Genomic DNA, 22,136 nt, shown 5'->3' on the forward strand with positions numbered 1-22,136 from the left:
TTTGAAAAGTGTATAACATGGAGGTTGGGACGCCAGCTTGCAGAAAGCTGGTAAGAATGATATCTAAACTATAAATCCAGTAGGTTGAACTAAATTTAGCTTTTCAGAACGTAACAGAAGTTTGAAGGATTATTTACATTCCTCTTTCTTAGCTTTAATATAATTGGCTTTGAACAGATTTTCTGCTATATTGAAGACATTTTCTCCATTTCTTCCAGGTGACACGGTGCAGCTTTCGGTAAGTTTGGCAATATTTTGGCCCTGGTTGTCATGTAGACGTAGATCGTTTATGCCTATATTGTTGACTTGTATTTTATCATATTGTTGCGTGTTGCACTCATTCGACGACGAACGACAAGACAGTTTCTGAATTCTGAATTTATTTTTGGGTTGATCTATTTTTTATTTTTTTAATTCAGAGTAAAGATTATTTGATTAGTGATTTGATTAGCTGTAAGTTGTACTATGCATATGAAATGGCCCCAAAAGAAGTATTGAAAAATATAAAGGTTTATTTTTAAATATAACATATAACTAAAGATATACAGGGTGGCTCATTTATTCACATATCTCATCAGATATAACAACGAAACAGGCAGAAACAGAATGTAAAGGTAAACAGAAATGCGGTGTGCAGAGTACAGTTACCAGTTACCACGTTTACGTGTAGTTATGGTGCGATTCTCTATGACATTTAAAGCACCGTAAAGGATGTAACTGCTTGATCTCGAGAAATGTAACAAAAATGTAATTCTGGATTGCTGTATCGAGCCTACAGCGATGTAAGACCGGTTTACATCGAAAATCGACGGTGTAGGAACATCTATCGCAATTTTGACGTTAGATGTTAGACCTAGATTTTCACCTTTTTCCGCACGGCATGCGGAAAATATTAAAATTTGGAAACTTCTGCGGATGGGCGGAGCGAACGCATCCGGCAAACTTCTAATTGGTCGGAAGGTTTTCCGCATTCCGGACGAATTCCGGACTCATGAGAACCCAGCTTTACAGTAAACTAAATATACAGCATGTAAAAGTTACATCGATGCAAACACGAATTACAGAATCACACCATTAGATTAGAACTGTTTTACGGTTTGGTTCAGTATTTGTTACTTCGGATCCGGATGAGTAACGAGTGGTTACTTTTTTCCCACTACTAGTCTGCGGATTTGAAGACTGCTGGATAAGATAGGTTGAAGTTGGTGACTAATCGGCATGAACAAATTTAAACGCGTTATAATTTCATATTGAAAACCAATCTAGAATTTATCAGACATATTAAAAAATGATCTTGCATACCATATTTGTGAAATAGTTATGGACTTTAATGCTTTTGATGGTCGCTGATTAAACGTCAATGTTGTGCATATGAACTTGCTTTGGTACCGGCCTTTCCGAGAACACATACGAAATTTAATAAATAATTCAGTTTTTTATATACATACATATAATACTTACGTCGAAAACGTCAGGTTCGATTTAAGTTTGTCTGATGTCATTGATTGCAAATTACCCTTCAATATTGGGTATCACTCGACAGGTAATGCCATTTAAAATTCCCATGATAGGATGGCTGGTGGTATCCCTTGTATCAAAATTAACGTGTTTTTTTAGAATTGTCATTGCCCTGAGGTACTAATCATTAAATTTAGCTGGTTTCGAGTTGTACCGTAAAAGAAATGAATTTTTTAACATTATTTATTTGCTAATTTATAATTATCTTCTACATTCTTATTACATATTTGAACGTTTTGTCTCTTCACCATAGTTGCAACTAAACCCTTAAACGATAATCCCGCAAATACTTTACCTCCTCGCTATCTTCGACTTCACAGCTTCAACCAGCGCACAAATTCTCCTTTTGAAGCACTGATTTCAGCAGTTAAGTTGCCAGAACAGTTTTTCCGTTCTTTTAACTTAATTTATTCATTTTCCTCTTTGATGACCTGCCTTTTGAAATATGATTTTCAAGATTGGATCACCTTGGATTATCTCAAGGAACATAGTTGCAAGCTCTTATCAAATATCGTGAATTAAAACGAACTGAGCATGTTTTTGTAAATACACATAAAAATTTAAATAGCCTTCGCGATTATGATCCACTATTATGGGGGTAATGGTTTGTATTTTTATTTATTTAAACTAAGTGCAATTTTTTTCGAAATTCTGTAAAAGAAATACTTCTGCTGCATTAAATAAAATATTTATTTGCTACTAAGATGGTTCCACAAATCATATACATTAGTTGATAAACAACAAACACTTGTCATTTATTTTTTCTATCTGTAATACTTGCTGTTATTCGCCAACTGTACTTTTTTCTAAATTTTGATTATGCTCTCGCTTTCGTCAAGGGATAGAAATACATTATTATATCAATGTTCTCTGTATACTCAGTAAAATTTTGCCAAAGTTGTGTGTTACTTTCGCCTGCAATTACCAAATGGCACTAAAGCGAGCAGCAAAGTTTCACAGCATCAGGTATTCTGCCACTGGATTGACTAGCGCGTAGTAACATCTTCATCTATTCCTAAAAAGTCAGTAGGGCAAACTGGATGCCTGCTCAGTTTCCAAAAATGGGAGAGCGCCTCAGAAGCGTTATATAAAAAGCATTAAACGAGGTCACCATGGAAATAATGTCGTTGAAGGAAACTATTCAGTATCAATAATGTTAAAGTTAACCCTTCTATCGTTGCCATTAGATGAAGAATATAGCCCACGACAGTCAAGTTATTTTCTAGTTTTATTACAACCGTCACCATTTAGTAATTCATAAGCAGCAAAAGCAACTAATCGAGTCAGACAGCTGCTATTTTACGAACAGGAGACGAATATTCAATTAAGGAACATTGTTGAACTATGAAAAACGTATTTTCGACAAATACATCAAAATAACAACTAAATACATAAAACTGAATAATGTGCTAAGCTCCATTTGAATCCAATTAAATTCGTGATCGTTTATATTCTTGTACTTTTTTACAATAAGAAAAAGTAAAAATTTACTAAATAAAGCCAACAAATTAATTTTCCCTTTAATTGGACCTACGAGTTTTTGAATTAAATTTGAATTTACCGTTAAACAATTATGTTTGATTGTAAATGTCATCGAATAAATCAAGTTCTACCTTAAAAGTATTTACATATCAGATTAAAGTTGCCCATTATCATTAAATAGAAATAATTGCTAAATAATATCTATTAAATCGACCCAACGTTCATCAGACGCGAAATGAGATAACAATGAATTCACTAATCAGGTAATAAGACAACTTTCGGGTAAAGATAATTTAAAAATGAATTTTATAGGAAATAAAAAAGTAGGAAAACGCAGCTACACAGCATTGAATAAGAAGCTGCACCAAAGACATTATTTAAATCAGAAGACTTACATATGAAGCCTGAGAACTAGCAATTGCTGTATGTTATGAAAGAATGCCTCAAACGTATACGGAATAAAACACTGACTATGATACTAGAATGTATAAGCCACACAAGAAAGCTTCTGAGAATTATCAGTTATGTGTGAATATGAAAATTTAATAAATAACTCATAAAAATAGAAACAAATGTAGGACACAGTGGCAGCAGTTTCTTGTATGCTTCCGATTGTGACAGATCTCGTTTATTAAAGCAAAATGATTTGATGGAAAATTGTAATTGGAGAGAGTTTTCGTTGGAACTTTTTAAATTATGTTTCAAAATTGTACTGGAAATATTTTTACCTTCTTGCTGTTGGGATAGGTTTATGAACGATTTTCCTTAATCATCCGTCTCCTCGAGCAATCTGATTGATTCATGCGGAACTTCTTGTCTGATAGTTTTAGAATGAGACACTACATTTCCACAGACAGAGTGAAGAAATCTGTGTTTCGGATTTAAATTTACTGACGATGAGAAATACCTGATAAAATAGTCTCTATCCACAAGTAAAAACTGTGGAAGCTAACCGTAATGATTTCCATGAATTCAGCTTCGCTCGTAAACTGACTTCTACGAGATTTAAAATATTTTTCCTTAAAGTCGAGCTCCAAATGTTTCTTTTCCTTATACATAACTAATACCTGTTTTATAACAGAGTTATTCATCACCTGTTACAGTGGTACAAACATAATATAATAAATAATACAAAATGGTGCATAGAAATTATCCTAAATAAATATCCATCATCATTAACCCAACTATTAATAAAAGACACTAAGGTAGTTTGATATGGATGGAACAACGGCGATAAGACTTATAATCAGGTTAGAAACTAATGCAATCGACGGCAAAAGGGGAAGTGAAATATAAAACACAATTGGATGTAATGGGTTGTAAGACAAACACAGCAAACAAGTGCAAAAAAGCACATGACCAAATAAAAAAAAACTGCTAACTGCTGACCCGCTTGTTAGAACTGTGAGCAACTAAGTTACCACAGTTATGGTTGCCATTTATTTTATATGAAAATATAATCATCAATTAATCGATGTTAATGTATGTTATGTATGACAGAAATCTTTCAGCGGCCATAGGCATATATCGCGCCTAAACAACAATAATTGAGACAGAAGCAAGTAAACATAAGAATGCGAATTCTGCAAATAAACTTTAGCAGATGTCACACCGCACTTGATATGTTGACACAGACAATTTCGAAAAATAAAATTGATGTTTTTGGAAAAATGCCAAGCGTTAAAAGAAAATATTTACATTTATTTGATAAAGGTTAAGATAGGTTTATTGAAATTAAGAATAACTTAGGTATTCGACATTTAATTAATTACATTAGTTAAACCGAGTTTTACGACTTTGTCGACACGGAGTAAGATTAAAACTGCACTTTTAATATGCATCTGAAGATGGTAGCACAGCTACCAAAACGCGCGCCGGGTGAAAAACGTGACGACAAAGAAGAAAAACTTAGTTATTTCTTTGTGATTTGATATTGAATTTTTCAAACCTAAATAATAATAATTAATTAGAGATACAACCGAGACCTGAGATGGTTTCTTACTCAATTCGGATTTAACATGTAAATGCTTTAGCAACACTGCTTTTAAAGAACATGATCTTTAGACGTAAGAAGTTACAATCAAAAATTACACTCGATTATATTTGCACTTTCCTAGGCCTGATTGACCATCCTTTGGGCCGACCGAGAAACAATGGATCTACTGAAATCTAATTTTAAATCTAAACAATAATTTAACTACAAAAATAGTTATGAAATGCAAGAGCATTCCTAACTTTGATGAGAGTGAATACAATGAAGCATTTGCTGGTAATTATCGAAAATCAAAGGTAAATTTTCTCATCCAAAACATGAACATGAAAAAGTGATACATGCAGGGCTGAAATGTGTTGAATGATTGATACAAATAGGCAAATCAAGAGACTCAAACAAAATAAAAATAAAATATAACAAAAAAATGTGTGTTGAGTAATACTAATAACCTGTTAACCAATTCATTAAGATATTAGGTAAATATTTTCTAAAGAAACCCGCCACCACATCGTAATGTTAAGATACGCTAATATTTTCCATATTATTACATTTTAAACCAATTTATTATATCCCTTCTTAATATCTATGGCACTGATATTTTCATGGTTCTGTATGGCAACATTTTATCTGCCACTAATTTGCTCTCTGTTAATGTCAGTGTTATTGGATTCGAGAAGAAAGTTCATTTTTGATTGATTGATATCTTGTTCAAGACAACTCTTAGTGATTCAATATACTGTGTTTCGTTGGAAACGCTCGGCGAACTTACTGGCGCTCGAACGTATTCACATTTCGGGCTTTACACACGTACATGTAGTACGAGAAAAAGAACCACTATTTGGTTCTTTTTCTCGTCGTAAATTAAATAAATTGACCTTGCTTTTAAGTTTTTTCCTTTCTTATTTACCTTTTCTCCATGAGATTTTATTTATTATAAAGATTGTCCAGTCTTAACAAAGAAGCAAATGGGAAACTAGAACTTCATTTTAATTATCACAACCTCCCAAAAGGCCGAAGGGCCAAAGTTAAGATTACCTTCGAAATTATTCCTCAAGTCGATCTGCGTAACCTGAACAAAGCAATAAATAGCAAAGCTTTGCTTATTCTTTGAACGAAAGCACTTGCTTTCAAGTAGTTTTGATAATAAGGAAACGCAAAGATATAGGGAGTTAAATAATGACGAAGCTACCAATGTAGTTGCTCTAGACGAGGGTGTTTTGTAATTTAAAAAGCTCAAGTCCTCCGCAAGAAAATTCAACTAAATTTTTTCCAATTTAGGTAATATGTACATACCTGACCCCGTCATCGAGCATCAAATTCAGTGTGATGCTTTTGAGTTTATTCAGAATTTTAGCTTTTTAAACATAATAGAGCTTTTATACACTTTTCAAAAGTTAAGTACGTTTGCCGCAAGGTAAAACATATTTATAGCGAAAACAAATCATTCAACCACTAGCCATCAGATATCAAATATCTACGCGAAAGAATTCTTATTCTTCAAGTGACATATTCGATCAAAAGGTTGGCAATGATCAAGACAGCTATTTTTTTCTGAATTATCCATTATGGTATATTATTAAACAACTGGAATAACAGTTGTAATAATTACACAAATGTTTCTGGTTTCAGAGCCAGTAATGCCACACTTTACTTTCTATAGAGTTATTTCGTTCCTTTTGTCACATTTAAAACAACTTCGCTTGTGATCGAGTCTTTTGGAGTGTACAATAGTGTTTTCATTTATTTCTTCCTTGAACAGGTCTATTACATGTTACTCCCATATTTTTAGCTGTTTAGCGTTTATTATTACTTTTTCTCTTTAGCTTCGAAGGCTTTCATGTTGCTTCCCATTCCTTGTGCCTGTAAGCTTTTCGATCTTTTGATGAGTGTTGTCAAAAACATTTTTCGCTTGTAGTTATATGATATTTTCGGGCTCTACTTTAAAATATTATCTTTTTCCCAAGTTAATTCCAGATCTTATTTGTCTTGGTATTTCATTATACTTAATTGGATGGCTCCTTTCATCCATTAGTAGTCAATCTTTCTGTTATTTGCTCCTTGCTGTAAACTTTTTGTTGGCTTTATGACGTCCTCCCACCTTTTGGGTGTTTCCATATCGTTTTTGATCTGGCGTTTGCTACTTTGTCATTAATGCGTTTCGGAAGTAGATTCTTGATATCTGAATCTTATAATTTTGTTATGTCTATTTGTTCTGAAGTCGACAGGGTGAATTATGTGATATTTTTAGTTTAATATCAATTCTTGTGATGATCGGATTCTGATTGAGATTAGAGTAAGCTCTATCCGATTTTATTGAATTTTTGGGGCGATGTTCAATGAGGGTGTTAATCAGTGTGTTTTCTTGACGGAATGAAAACCAGATAAAAAAAATTAACCTTAATGATATATTTTTAACCCACAGTTGCCCGAATAATTAATATGGATATTTTTACATTTACGTTTTTAAATAAATTGAGCTTATTATTACCTACATCTAAAAGAGTTGAGATACGGGCCGTAGAAGACAAAAGTGGTGTAGACCAGCCTTTGATTAGACCAGGAGATAATTAATTAATGTAATTTTTTGAAACTTGCAAAACTATTTTGTAAACCAAAAAATTGGCCAACTTTTCTATTTTTCTTTTTTTGAATATACGAAAGTACGGGAATTTGGTGAAGATCTGTAAATACACCTATAAACTGTAAATCTACAATTGCAAAGTAATCTTTAAACTCTGATGAAATAATTCCATGAATACATTACATTATGTTTGCCTATAAACTGAAAAACTCACCAAATCTACGTTAACTCGCAATAAGATGCGTGTTTACCAATAATGCTGAATTATGACTTATGACCTTCGCAATAAATGCATTTCGATTTACATATCATCTATATATGGCCTAATTGCTACACATTGCAACTTTAAGAAAATTATAATTGCCGTAAGTTTGTTAAAAAAGGATAAAATAATTCATCCTTTCCTGGTTGCAGGTGTATATAAACCAACGCGGGTATGGTGTGTTGGCAGGTGGACTTGAAAACCAAAGTCAATCCCCTAGATTTTACAGGTGCCACTAATTTAATAATTGTCCTGTAAAAAGTGGATTAATAAAGGTGAACATTTAAAAGGGAAAAGGAGCATAATTAAGAAACACCGGTGTATACGACAGACTTTAAATTGCTCTTTGCAAATTTCCTTTCGTGATTAAAGCAAAAAAGCAAATCATTATTTAGCAACAGCCATAATTCCCTGGCAGCTATCAGCAAAAAATAATGGCCATTGGTTTTCTGATACATCATAAGAAACATTCAAATATGTGTTTGAGATCGCTTACATCATTAAAATTTTGTAAAATAAATTAACACTCAGAATCAAATTACTTTCATCATAGTATTCGTTACATGCAATATACGGAGTAAAAATAAGTATCTCATTCAAAGCTTTCATTCAAAAGAATTCATACTAGGATCGACAGGTGAGTCTAATACACACGCCTCCTTGCCATTTGGCGTGTTACTACAGCTTTGTTATGTTCATGAAAAATTCCATTCACAATTGACCTTTCGCGGAATAATATGACCAAAACGCATTAGTATTGATAAAATTTCACAGCGAAATTACTATTAGATAATAAAATATTTACTATTCAAATGCACTCGAGTATATTATTTTGATTTATGGACCTTACTAAAATTATATATTTTGAAACCAATATTATTTGTGTTCCGTTAATTGAAGTATACTTGTACATTAGCACAAAGCCGAGCAATTTCATTAAAATACACTGAAAGGAACGCTCACGAAAATTATGGGCTATTTGCAATCTTCCACCCAAGAACTTTGGAAACAACGGCATGTTCACTATATTGTAAACAATTCGGTAAAATACCCCTTGTTTTGAATTAACTCAACCGAAGCAATTACTTATAATTCGACTAATTAAAAAATCCAAGACTGTGCTAGTTTCTTTATAACCGCTAATTTAATTTCAATAATTTAGTTAATTATAAGCGTGTCGAGTGCAAGATGGTTATTTAACAACCACTTGATATAATTAGACTTTTGGCAAATCAAGCTTAATAACAAGTTTATTTTGAAAATGTAACAAAGTTAACTTGGGCTAAGCGAGGGAAATTAGGATGGCACGAGGGGCAATAATTTAATCCAATAAAACCACTGTTATCAAAAATAACGACACAAGCGTTTCAGGTCTAGGAACATGGCGTAGCGAAGTCGTTATTAATACACTTTGAATTAATGAACAGGTTTATTTCGAATTTTCGATGTTTCAAGATGGGTTGTTTTAGCTACTTTCAAAATTTCGAATATGTCCCGAAGCCTTTTCGTATTTATTGTGCGGACCTTATGTAATTCGGAAATAGTAAAATAAAAATAATGTGAGAATAAAATAATGAAATAAAAATTGGTATGAATTTAAATCGAAACATATGGAAATAATGTCGTTTGGGTTAAGATTTTATTTTGACTTCAACATTGATGACTCGATTTCAAAATGCAGTTCTAGTCTCTACTGCTTGTCTTCACATATCTATCCCATAATTTGTCATTTTGAACTATGCCATTAATGTTCGATCTTAAGAGATGGTAATGTGCCATGAGTACGTAAAGTTGCAACTGCCTTAATTATCACTTTCCGTGTGAGAAATCTTCTATTGGGAAACCTATTACGGTAGTCCGCAACAACAGCTGCAGAGAACCCAAAGGCCAAAATCGTCTCTGTATATTCATAGAAACTGAAAATCTTAGGTATTTTACGCCAGTGCAAACCGGTGGTTCCCATTTAAATGTGTCCAATTTAGCCCACTTACCACAAACCCCCTTACCCTAGAATCCTAGCGACTTGTAGCAGAAAAATTACTATATGTTACTAATATGGTTTTTACTTGGAATACGACAAGAAATCTGAAGAATAATTGAAACAATATAAAAATACAGTGCGTAAAATTTTAGTTTCTAACTACTTTGCCAACTATTGATCTCTTGAAAATTTCGATAAAACATATCCATGTGTTTTGAAGAAATTTATCATTTTGAATTTTTAAAATTAAATTTAAACACCCTGTAAATCAGTAACGAAGCATTTTTGGGCTATGGTTTATATAGCAAACTTGGGTTATTTTTGTACCTAGAAAAAGTGGTTCAAATAATGCTCCTTCCAAAAGTGGCACGAATAAAAATGAAACAATAAGCAAATATGTAATTTAAAAATTCAGTTGATCGATTTCACGGGTTAATTCGGGAAGATAGCAGTCACCAACTGGTTAATGACCAGAATTAGTATCATAGAATCTTTTTATTGCCCCTTTTTTACCCGTTTTTCAACCAGGTTGTCAAAAAAATCAAATATTATTTTATTATAATTGAAAAAACAAGAATAATGCAAAATACAAAAATAAATCCAGTAATAATAAATTAGAATGAATTGCACAGAAACGACTTTTGTCAAATGCTAAAATTGTTAATAATTGGATTACTTGTGAAACCAACATCTATGTAGGAATTAAACAGACTCAACCTTTTTCAACCAAGCTCAATTTTTAGTGTTTCATAAATACAAATAACGAGAACGATCGATAAATGCGAAAGTTCCAGTAAAAGACAGCAATTGCTAGACATTTTTATAAAATATATTTTAGGAGCGCTTTATTTTCAAACTTATAGTAGATCATTGCACCCAAATTTAATGAAGATGGCCAATGCTATTGTTCTGTGGGTAATGTCCTTCTCAAAAATGTACGGCTACTAGTTTGATTAATTTCGTGGTTATTTGGTTCGCTTGCTTTAAGTCAGACTGTTGTGTATCTTGTTTTTGGGTATGTTAAAAATGGAAAAATTCAAGGAACAAGAAAAAAATCAAGTCACATGTGATTGAACGCCGCAATAAATCCAATATTTAAGAAGTCAAACTATGAGTGCTCAATTTAAAAATCTATTTCAATTTTCTTGCCTGGACAGTTATTACGTTCTGCATGATTTTCATTAACGAGAGAACATAAAAATTAAAAGCATTTTGTTCATGTTCTCATACGCAAATTGACTGAAAAAAGAGCCGAAAAAGCAAGATTGTTAATTGCTCAAAAATCGAGCTCATTACACCTAAAACGATTCCTTGGTAACTGATCGGGTTTTCGTGACAACCATAAAAATGGCCAATTTGGCCCACCTTGTACATATACCTAAATGATTTTGTTGCTAACAGGGAAGAACGACCATTTAACTTATAATTATACATCTGAAGCGAAGGTTTACTTATATTTGCGGCTTTTCCGTAATTTTTCCAGCAGTTTGACAAGAATTACATGATCATTAAAATGTTTCTTAGCTTAATGTTAAAAACTGCTTTCAGTTACAGAAGATTATTAATTTCAGTGAAACTTATGTCTCAATGTGTTCACCAGAAGAAAATTTAGTTTACTGTACACTCTCTTACAACCATTCTGCATCATACAATTATTCAGTTTATGCAAGGTGCTGCAGTAGATGACCTTGGACCCACCAACTAGTGGACAGGTTTAGCAATAATTTTTACTAAATTACAACCAAACACGAAATATATAAGCACTACCCCCATTGCATGCTCATTAGTATCTAATAATTGCTATGAATGAATTATGCACCGCCGTCGCACAATGTGGGTTTGTATGTACATGATACAAAATGATGTATTGTGAATACTAATTTAGTCTATTAAGATATTTGATCAGTCACATGTACTTATGAAATTTGTAAAGAACAGGCATTTAAAAGAGAGAAAACATAACTTTTTCAATGGAACACGCGTGTACACAAATGTAGATAATAGAGAAAAATAAATCGCACAGTAGCAACAAAATGAAACAACAAGCTGTGAAATATTAAATTATGTGAGGAGTTAAAAAATCAGCTTCGGTTTAGCATAGGCAAAACATCCCATTTAAAAATATAAAATTTTGTCACATTCAGGAAAAAAAATGATGTTCGTTACGAGACGACTATAGATACTTGACTAGTCTACTCTCCTATACTTTCTCAACATCAAAGTTACTTAAAAATGTTGGAAAAAAAATAAAAACTTAAAATTGGATTTAATGAAACAATGTATTACTACCATTATTTTTTCTCTACGATCAACATTCTTCATTATCTCGAATAAATCCTATGGACTGCACCTCGTAAATACATTGATTACCAAGAGCCAGAGAACTGAAATTCTGTATCACATTAAGCAAGGCCAGGTGGAAGAAACGACCTTCTCAAGATTTATATTGTACCTCAATGCAATCTTCTAGATCAGCACAGGACATTATATTAAATTAGCACAAAATATTGACTCGAAAATCAATTCTGTTCAATTCAATTTTTGACGCAAATTATTTAAATGTACCTATAGCTTAGGGTTGCTAGAAAGGCAAATTTTCCTAGTAAAAAAATGGCACTATTTTCTTTTAGGTTTAGCACTTATAGTAATCCAGAAAAAATATTGAAATAACTCAAGATTGACTCATAGTTAGTTGATTACTATGAACGGACAAAAATTAGGCTAATTATAAAAAAAAAAAAAAATACCAACGTGTTAAAAACATGAAATTCCAACAGTAGCATCTGTTTTTTTCGGAAAAAATATGCAATAAGTGAAATTGAAAATGTCCTTTTTGACAACTTGAAAATATTTTTTCATCTACATTCAAGGCCCCACAACTCCGTTAGTTTTAAAATTTTGAAAAACTGCGATATATTAACTTGCGATTTGAAGAATCGTTACTCGTTGAGGTAAAGGGTTTTATTTGCTCTCTCAACTCGTAAATCCAAAGATATATAAATTATCAATGAACTTGAAGATTGATTGATTGTGAAAATATTAAGATCATATAACATGTCTAGGAAACGGATGAATCTAATGATTCCCATTTAATATTTTTTTGTGGCTTATTATTTCTAATTGTTAACTCTAAAAGACCCGGTCTATATAATATATTCAGTACATTTATCACCTCTTGTAAAAACAACACACGCAAATAAAATCAAGTAATATATCCATTTAATATATTTCTTTCTTTAAAGCACTTATATTAACTGCTTCAAAGTTTCGCGATTCTCAAAAACACAACTTTAATAATATTAAATTTAAAGAGACCAATGTGGACAACAATATGTTTTTGTATTTATATTGATAGGAAATTTTATTACTTTTAAAAGTCCTGTATATTTAGAGTTTATTTTAATGTATGAAGGTATCTTTCTATTATACTTTTAAACTGAAGTGGAGTTAAAAATTAGCCTGAATTAAAATTTCACCTGTATAAAGTAAGTGATATATTATACTCTAATGCTATTTACCAAAAACAAACTTCACTTATGGTCAAGATATTGCACTTCCAAGTAGCTAATATATAGGAATACATATTTTGATTTATGTAAATATATATTCTTACGTATACTTTGTTACGGTACGTGCTTATGATATAATAAATATCCACCTGCATTTCATGATTTAGCGTTTTATCTGCCTTAAGGGTTTCAGATAAACAAACAGATGCAAGTTTTAAGGCATTTACATTTTTTACTGTTGCCAATATATTTTAGCTTTATCAACCATTTGTTGTTCTTGTGATTGAAATTAGTGAGTTTTTAGCATGAAAACAAGTTGCTTGAATATTAAAAGATAAGTAGGCAAAAATGTTCACTGAACTTGATCAATCTGTATTAGCTGTAATTTTTTTAAAATAAAGGATTACCTCCTTTGTCCTCGGAAAGTAATAAATTTATAATAAATTTTATTTAAAAATATGATACAGTCATACATTTGTTCTAAGTAACTGAAAAGTATCTACTAACTTATTTTTGTAATACGTTTATACTTTAGTGCCATTTTGGTAAGAAAAATTTTCGACTATATCCGTTTTGCGGACACGCGAAAGTAGTTTTGTTTGTTTTTACTATTCATATACTTGAAAATTAATTTTATGTATTTCTAGACAATTTATTTTCGAAAAGAAAGTTTTACACGATTCTGTTGTGCGCGATTTTAACAGGTAATCGATATGAGATTTGACCATATTTTGAAGTTGAGTGCGTTCGATGAAAATCTTAAACATATAAAATAATAATTAGTGCATCAAATGGTTTCTTGGTTTTATGAATGTATTCCTTTAATATTCTTATTAGAACTGTATTTTGTATTGAATTTCATTAAATCTCTAAAATAATTAATGTTCTTTTCTGCAAAACTTTATTTAAACTTTGTTTTCTGCTGTTTAACACGAAAAAACGGCGTCAGTAGCTTGAAGGAAGAGAAAAGGTTTGTGTTTAAACATTTGCTAGGAAGGAATATTTTTATTTACTTCCACAAAATAGAAAACTTGCAAACGTGAATTATTGGGTACGTACCTATACACCCCATAGGTCCAAAAAACCTACTAACATTTCTACTGTAGACGTTCAACTGTAGACATTCTATATTAACAAGACCAATCTACAAAACTTCCTGTTTCCTGGCCATTTATATTACAATATTTGCAAAGCATCATTTTAATCAATACGTTTCGGTATTATCAGTCAATCCGTATAATAAAAATTCTTAAACTTTGTCTATTTAATTAAAGAAAATTATTTTGAAGAAGTTATTTTAAAAGAAAATTTCATTTTTGTTGGGCATCCCGTTATATTAGGCACTAAAAAAATTATTTACAACTAAAAGCAAAGGGTCAGGAAAATAATGTTTGCGAAGAAGCCCCAGAATTAAAATTAAAAAACTCCATCTGGGGGTGTTTTCCTCAACACTATTTTCCTGACCGTTTGATTTTAGCTTTTGAAAATTGAAACCGTTTTTGGTTCCTAATGTAACAGACAAATACTGTTCTTTAATTAAGTAGACAAGTTAAGTTAATATTTTTTTTATTTTCATTTTATATCCGCTTATCAGATTGTGTCATAAATAATTCAATTTCAGTAATAATCAGAATACCAAACGATGGGAAACTAGTCAACATATGCATATATGTACATAGAACGTGCCAACGAAATTGTTATATTTTTGAAGGTTTAGTAACAATTTAGTTACAATGTTTCCTCAAGAATTCAAGTAATTAATAGATAAAATTAATCTAAAGGGTACATCAGGGGACTATTTCTTCATCTTACTTTATTTTTTCGTTTCGAAGTTTTTATTAAATCTCATCTGATGAACAAAATCCCTTCTGGTGTCCTATTTTTTTGTTAACAAATATATCACGATTGATTTTCTTGTAGATCAAATTCCTTCTAAATCGTGTACTTGGATTTCCCAGAAGTTTCTGTATGATGCTCCTAAATACTACTTTCTTATGAGTTTCTCTTCAGAATAACTCTGCTGAGGTTCACACACTTTTAAACTGCCAATTGTAATACAAATATTACACGAAATCATGTAAAAATGCCTGCTTTTTAGGCGTAGATAAATACATTCCTTTAAATTGGCTAGTTTCGTAACCCATTACTTTCAAATCTTCACATTCACTTTGCTCCAGAAATTATTCACGTAACAGAGATACGAAAATTGTTAGTCGTTTGAAAAATAATATACACTGTCTATATGAGACAGGAAACATAATATAAAAATTACTATCTGGAAGAACTTAACGTGTTACTGTCGGAAACAAATATAATTCACTTTTTATGCAATTATATGGAGAATTTAGCTGAATAAATTGAAGTAAAGTAGCTAACCATAACATTGCATATATTTGCTCTTAAATATATTTAAGTATATGTAACAGTCAGATGACCTTTTTCTAAGTACAACTACTCATTTATGTTTGTAAACATTTAACTAAGCAAGCAAATAACGTAGTATAAAAATAAGTACTTAAAATTGCTATAATCTGGGAACCCATGGAAACGACAGTGCTGAGAATGGCCAAATGTCTTGACGACTAGCAGGCACCCTCTTCGTGTAATTAATTACTTCAGGAACTGAACTTTGTCTTGAAACATATTAGTAAAGCTGTCCATCGGATGAATCTTTGAACGTCCTATTCTCTTCTTTACAACCACGTGCCGTCAGCCAGGTGGCCTCTATTTCTCTCGCTTCCTAACTTGAGGAACATATGTCGCCCGCTTTTGCCTTGCTCTATTAAACAGCTAGCCCAGAAGCAATATATACATTGACTAATAATAAATTTATATTAACTGCATTTTGTATTGGCACACAGTTTCGTATTTGAAAATGTAAATAATACTTCTCACAATATCTGAGAATAAGGAGATAAGAGATGCTATTCATTTCCAGAGCGAAAAATATAAATAATGCCGGAAGTAATATACTTCTAGATTAGTGGTAGAAAAGACAAGAACGCGTGAGAGGGCTGTTTGCATAAACCATGTTGGCAGGTGCTTGAATGTTAAATACTCACTATCGGACGGAATTTAAAGTTCATGTTAATTAGCCGACAAGCCAATCCTCATTTTTATTCGCAGCTTTTTATTATTTACCGTTAAGAATACTGCAGTTATATAAAAAAAATGCACAGAGCATGATATTTAACTACGTCAGATGTTACCCAGTTGTTTGCTCTTATAATTTCGCATGGAATTGATTTGATTATTACCCACTGAATGTGAAAGTCGTCTCGTCAACAATATATCACAGTATAACAAGCATTAGAAGAGTTTTTTTTTTGACAACAAATTTTGAAGTTAATTTTCATGCAGTACCCGCATACGGAATCATGCCTAAAATATGTATTTTAAAGGAAGAAGAAAACTTTAACAGATTTTCCTGATATAAAACTAAGAACTAATTTTATATTAACAGTTAGTTGGTAAACAAACGTTTTCCTTAGTTTGCATAATACAATGCTATGTATATGTAGATAAATCATTGCAGCAATTCTCGAAATTAAGTTCATTAGCACCACCGCTAATATAATTAATAAATTTTGAGACACTTAAAACTGGTGGATTTTTACGTATCCTCTCAAATCCTTTTACTATTCGTTTATTCGCTAACAAGCTATAGATCGGGCATAAATTTATATGAAGAGATTGAACACATAAATATAAATAAAGACAATTATGGTGGTGATCAGAAAATCAAACATTTCTATATCACGTATAAACAATTATCTTCCACATTGTTCAATGGGAGAGTCGAATTTTGTGGTTCAGCAACCTCTAGTTACCCAAAACTTCCCAATAGCAAATGGAAGTAGACATATAAAAATGTTACTTTCTAGTTTTATAATAGTTTTGACTTGACTGACTGACTGAGTGTTCGTCATCATCGTCGTTTTCCTTATTTAAAATCCAGATGGAAGAAAACGAATACAAAATTATGACAATAGCTGTCTCGTGAATTTCGCAACTGAGATTGGTTTTCTATGTTGAGATATTTGGCACATTTAACGATTAGATGAAATGAAGTAAATAACAACCGATCTTACAAATTCTTCCCTATTTGAAAATCCTTAACTCAGAAACGAAGAGTTGCTGATCTAACGTGAGAAAATTTTCGGACTTTTATATCGGGGATACAGGACGTGAACAGTCTCCACACGAAGTGTCTCTTGTAATATTATTGAAGCAAACAAAATGAAACGAAATTTGGTACGTAATTCGAGGAAAGTTTCGCGTTTTTTGGTCCAAAAAAGCATCAACAGGAGATTGAAGTAGTACAGTATTTAAACTTTTGACGACCATGTCGTGTTTTGGTTCACTTTTTTCAACTTTTTAACCGGAATTTTAAATTAGTTCAATAATAAGCTTTTAATATACATATAACATTGCAAAATTGCTATTTAGGCAAAAAAAGCATTATTCTATAAGCGATTTATTTCAAATCACGACAAACATGTATTCATTCAGATATTTTCTAACAAACATGTCAACGTTACAACACCTTTGTTGATAGTTTTTAACTTGCGCTGCTTTCAAAACTGAAAATATATAACAATGTCTAATATTCATATTTCCCTGGGAACTTGGAGAGAATCTAAATCGGTAAAAAAGTTTCTTTATTACAAGTAAATTGATTCTTACGAAAAAGTGAGATGATCGAAGAAAAAAAGAAAGTGAAGGAACAACCGAATTACTGAAATAATACTAAAAGCTTCCTTTTTAAGTAACTATTTAGACCGTCTTGAGTTTGTTAAAGACAAGATTAACAGTAAGTTGGATAGAAGCAAATTAACTCTTTTAAGAAAAAGTTGTTGAAGAAAGTGTGGCGACTTTCTATCAGATAGAAACCAGCACTAACAACAAGCATGAAAAACATTTTTTCACCGTCAACAGTTTTCTAGTCTAGTTTATAGAAATAATAATAATCAGCCTTCTGTAGCAAACAATTAATATAATTGTATTTCTGTTTGTAGTGAGGGCCTACTTGACTCATATTTTATCTAAATTCCATCTTAAGATTAACCTTACGATTTACTTCCAAAACTTTTATCACTGAAATGCGTTTATTTCTTTTACCAACAGCTGGTTTAAAGTTAGACGAGTATTGTCAAGTAATATTATTATTCTAAAAAATACATAAATAACTACCAAGCGAGACGGCCATTAAGCATGGAGAGTTTCATTGTTCAATATTACTGGACTGTAGCGTGTCTACCAACTGTTTGAGTCGCGCTTCTGGCATCGGGATCCTTACTCTTAGCACAGTTATTAATTTTCAAGATATTTACGGCAATTTCATCTATTTTTATAAAATTATGGAATCAACGTAAAACAAGACTCTATCTAATTGTAACAAGTACTAATATCAAGCAATGTATTTCTGCAATACTGACAAAAAGTTATAAATATTTTTTTATAGTCTATATAAAATTACGTTTTCGAATCCACTCAACATATATGAGTAAATCTTCGGAACTGTTGAGATTACGACAAACCCATAAATAATTTTATCAAAGTACTACAGTTTACTTTATACCATACTAAGTTCGCTTAAAAGTATTACTATTCCATGAAAAGCTAATTTTCTGGTAAATTCCTTTTACCGTTGTGTTTAACAAACCAGCTCAAATTATTCATAATTTAAACTGCCAAACAGTCCCGCTATACGTGTAATCAACTAACAAAATTCGCATTAATAATGCATACTGGCACACTAAAGCTCAATTACCGAATGTTTCCAACTCAGGGGTGTTGAACATATTTTGCCCTCCATTTTAGCAAATTTTCTTAAATATATATCACCTTAAATAGTAGCTTAAGATTTTGACTATACAGTATATGCTTTCCACTGAGTAGACAGTCATCATTATCATTATAATTTTATTGTATGCTTGAGGAAGTTCACTATTACTTAACTTAAAAGTTCATTTTTATATTAGCCACTTGCATAGTAAATAATACACAATATGTGCAAGACGTTTTATATTTCCGGATTATTATTATCCTATTGTTTAAATAAAACTAGCTTAAAGGGTTAAAAGTATACGAATTATTCAAAATAATCTCAACATCAATCAACATAGAATAAGTATCTGGAAGAGCCATTTTTAAGCAATATGTACTACCTAAAATATGATTTTTCTGACAATTTCACTTTTCAAGTATTTAGTTCAAAGTTGTCAAATGTTAATTTAAAAAAATTCAGACAGCTATTGAAGTATTAGATTCGAAATTAATCGAATATTGGGAGCAAATTTTAAGCTTTTATAATTTTCGTTAATTTATTTATTTATTTTTTTTATACCTGTTTTATTTTATATACCATATTACATATTGTAACGGAAATGGCCTGGGGTACTCACGTTTGGAATGGGGGGTCGAAATTCATGGTGTTTCAGTAAATGGGAGCCCCATTTGGGCCCCATTTACTGTCAAATATGACACTGACAAGCGGGAAGTTTCGCACCTGTTCTGGAGATTTCTAGAACTATCTGGAATACCTGGAGAAAAGGATATAAGCGACGACGAGAACCAGACAAAAAAAAAGTGAAGTGACAGCAGCGTCCGAGTGCAGAAGAAGTTAAACTCCGGAGTCGGAAACGCGTGTTTTCCGTTTGTTATTGTTGTTGTTTGTGAAGTTGACGTTAATTTAGAAGTTAGTTTGTTCCTGTTCCGAAGTTAAAGTTGTACCGAGTGCAATAAAAGTTGTAAGTTGAAGAAAGAATTTGATACTCGGCCATCCACGTGACAATATATTTAGTTCTCCTGCTCAATTTCTGGAATTTTCCATTGAATTCTAAGTGTGATTTAGGTAAAATGTGCTATACTGAAACTCAAGAGTTAGCTACAAATTTACGATCAAACCTATCAATAATTAATAGCGACGATTTCTTTTAAATTTCTGTAATCCTGAAACACAATGAAATTAATTGGTCGAAATGAGTGCCATTTACGGCTTGAAAATATATCCAAGGCGAGGAATCAATTAACTCTTCTTGCACGTTTTCAACCATTTCCGGAGTTTATAGCACGCACTTCTTTACGAATCTTCTCTTTCAACTCCTGCAGATTATTTGGCCTGTCAACTAATAATTTCGATTTGAGGTAACAAATCTATCGGATAATTTCGATTTGAGATAACAAATCTATCGGAGTTAGGTCGGGCGATCTAGGAGGCCATTCAATAGGTCCTCTTATTTCGGAAGCATAGTGTAGAGGAGTATCTTTCCTCTAGCCGGAAAGCCAGTTCTTTATCAGGAAAGTCTGGTTGTAATGGATTTGGAAATGAAGACACAATTGCTGGAATTAATTCAAGTTGGACAAATTCTAGAAATACTTGTCCAGTTAGAGACTGTTCAAAGAAAAATGGTTCTATTCTCTTTAGCGCACTATTCCACACCACACGGTTATTTTTGGGGGGAACTGGCTGTGAACCTCCATTATTTAATGCGGTTTTCCTATTCCACAAAATCGACAATTTTGTCGGTTTACAAATTCATTCAAACACAACGTATCGTCATCGGAAAATAATGTTTTTTACTAAATTATTATCTATATTATGCAAATTTTGCCTACTTTCGTAAAACTCATTTCACTTATCGAAACCTTCTTCAAATAGCTCTTGCACTGGAATAACTTTGTAGGGATAATATTTGTGCTTTCGAACTATGTATTCGGTGAACAACAGATCTCGAGTAGAACGTCCAGGTTTAGGCAAATCTTTCCAATCACCAAATTATCTGAATTTAGCTTCTATTCTACTCATATTTCAATACATAATTGAGCTGCTGCTATTTGGGAACGTGTTATATCAGTAAACCCAACAATGCAGATAATTTCCATTTTTCTCATTCTGTTAACTTTATCATTTCGAAAACCGCAAAAGTAAAAATTCGACATGTTAGAAATAAACTGACATACGCTAACTATTGTTTACTGATGGCTCTGGATACAATTCATTTTTAAGTTATCTCGATAGTTTGGTAAATAATTGTGTTTGCCACTTAAATTCTTCTTCTTCCATCTGAACCATACGTACAATTCAAAATAGAAGTAGAAAATAGGCGCTTTCAGTTGAAAATATGAAGTTGATGGTCGTAATTTATGTTTGGATCACCCTGTGCGATTAAATCTATCGTAAGAAAATCGCATTTGAATAACACACCGTTTAATTTGAAGTGAATTTAGACATTAATTCTGGGACTCTGTATATGCACAGTAGCAGTGTTTATGGAAACTGGTTATTAAGGAACGACCAACATTTCCCTTGAACTAAGGCGCTGTTCTTAATTACATATTTCGACTCAATTCTTATCAGTTTTTTTCTTCAGTTGCGATGATTTAACGTATACAATTGCTAACTTATTATAAATACACCATTAAGTGGTATCATCGCTAGTTAAGTGTTCCTAATAAATGCAAGCCCAGATTCTCCTTTTGGTTGACCGTAAAGGAAAAAATCCTTTTCATTATGTAGCATCTGTAGGAAAGTTCCCAGGGTAAGATTACAACCACTGTTTGCCTCTTTGAGGGCGGGGGCGGGGATAAGGGTTTACCTGCACGTCGAAAGCTAAATGCACAGGTAACAGCAAATGTAGGTGTGCAGCATCTGCCGCTGTTTCCCACAGGCTGCTTGCTGCCGACATGTGTCTTGCAGATTTCGGCAAAGCCGGCAGGTGCCCAATTTCCATTTGAAGAAACGCAAGAACCAAAAAATTGTCGCGTGAGATGGTTCGATTAGGCTTTAATTATCCTTCAGTTACTTT

The sequence above is a fragment of the Dendroctonus ponderosae genome, unplaced genomic scaffold (genome assembly GCF_020466585.1).
Source record: "Dendroctonus ponderosae isolate FM_Combo_2020 unplaced genomic scaffold, Dpon_F_20191213v2 Dpon_F_20191213_1, whole genome shotgun sequence".
Lineage (NCBI taxonomy): Eukaryota > Metazoa > Arthropoda > Insecta > Coleoptera > Curculionidae > Dendroctonus > Dendroctonus ponderosae.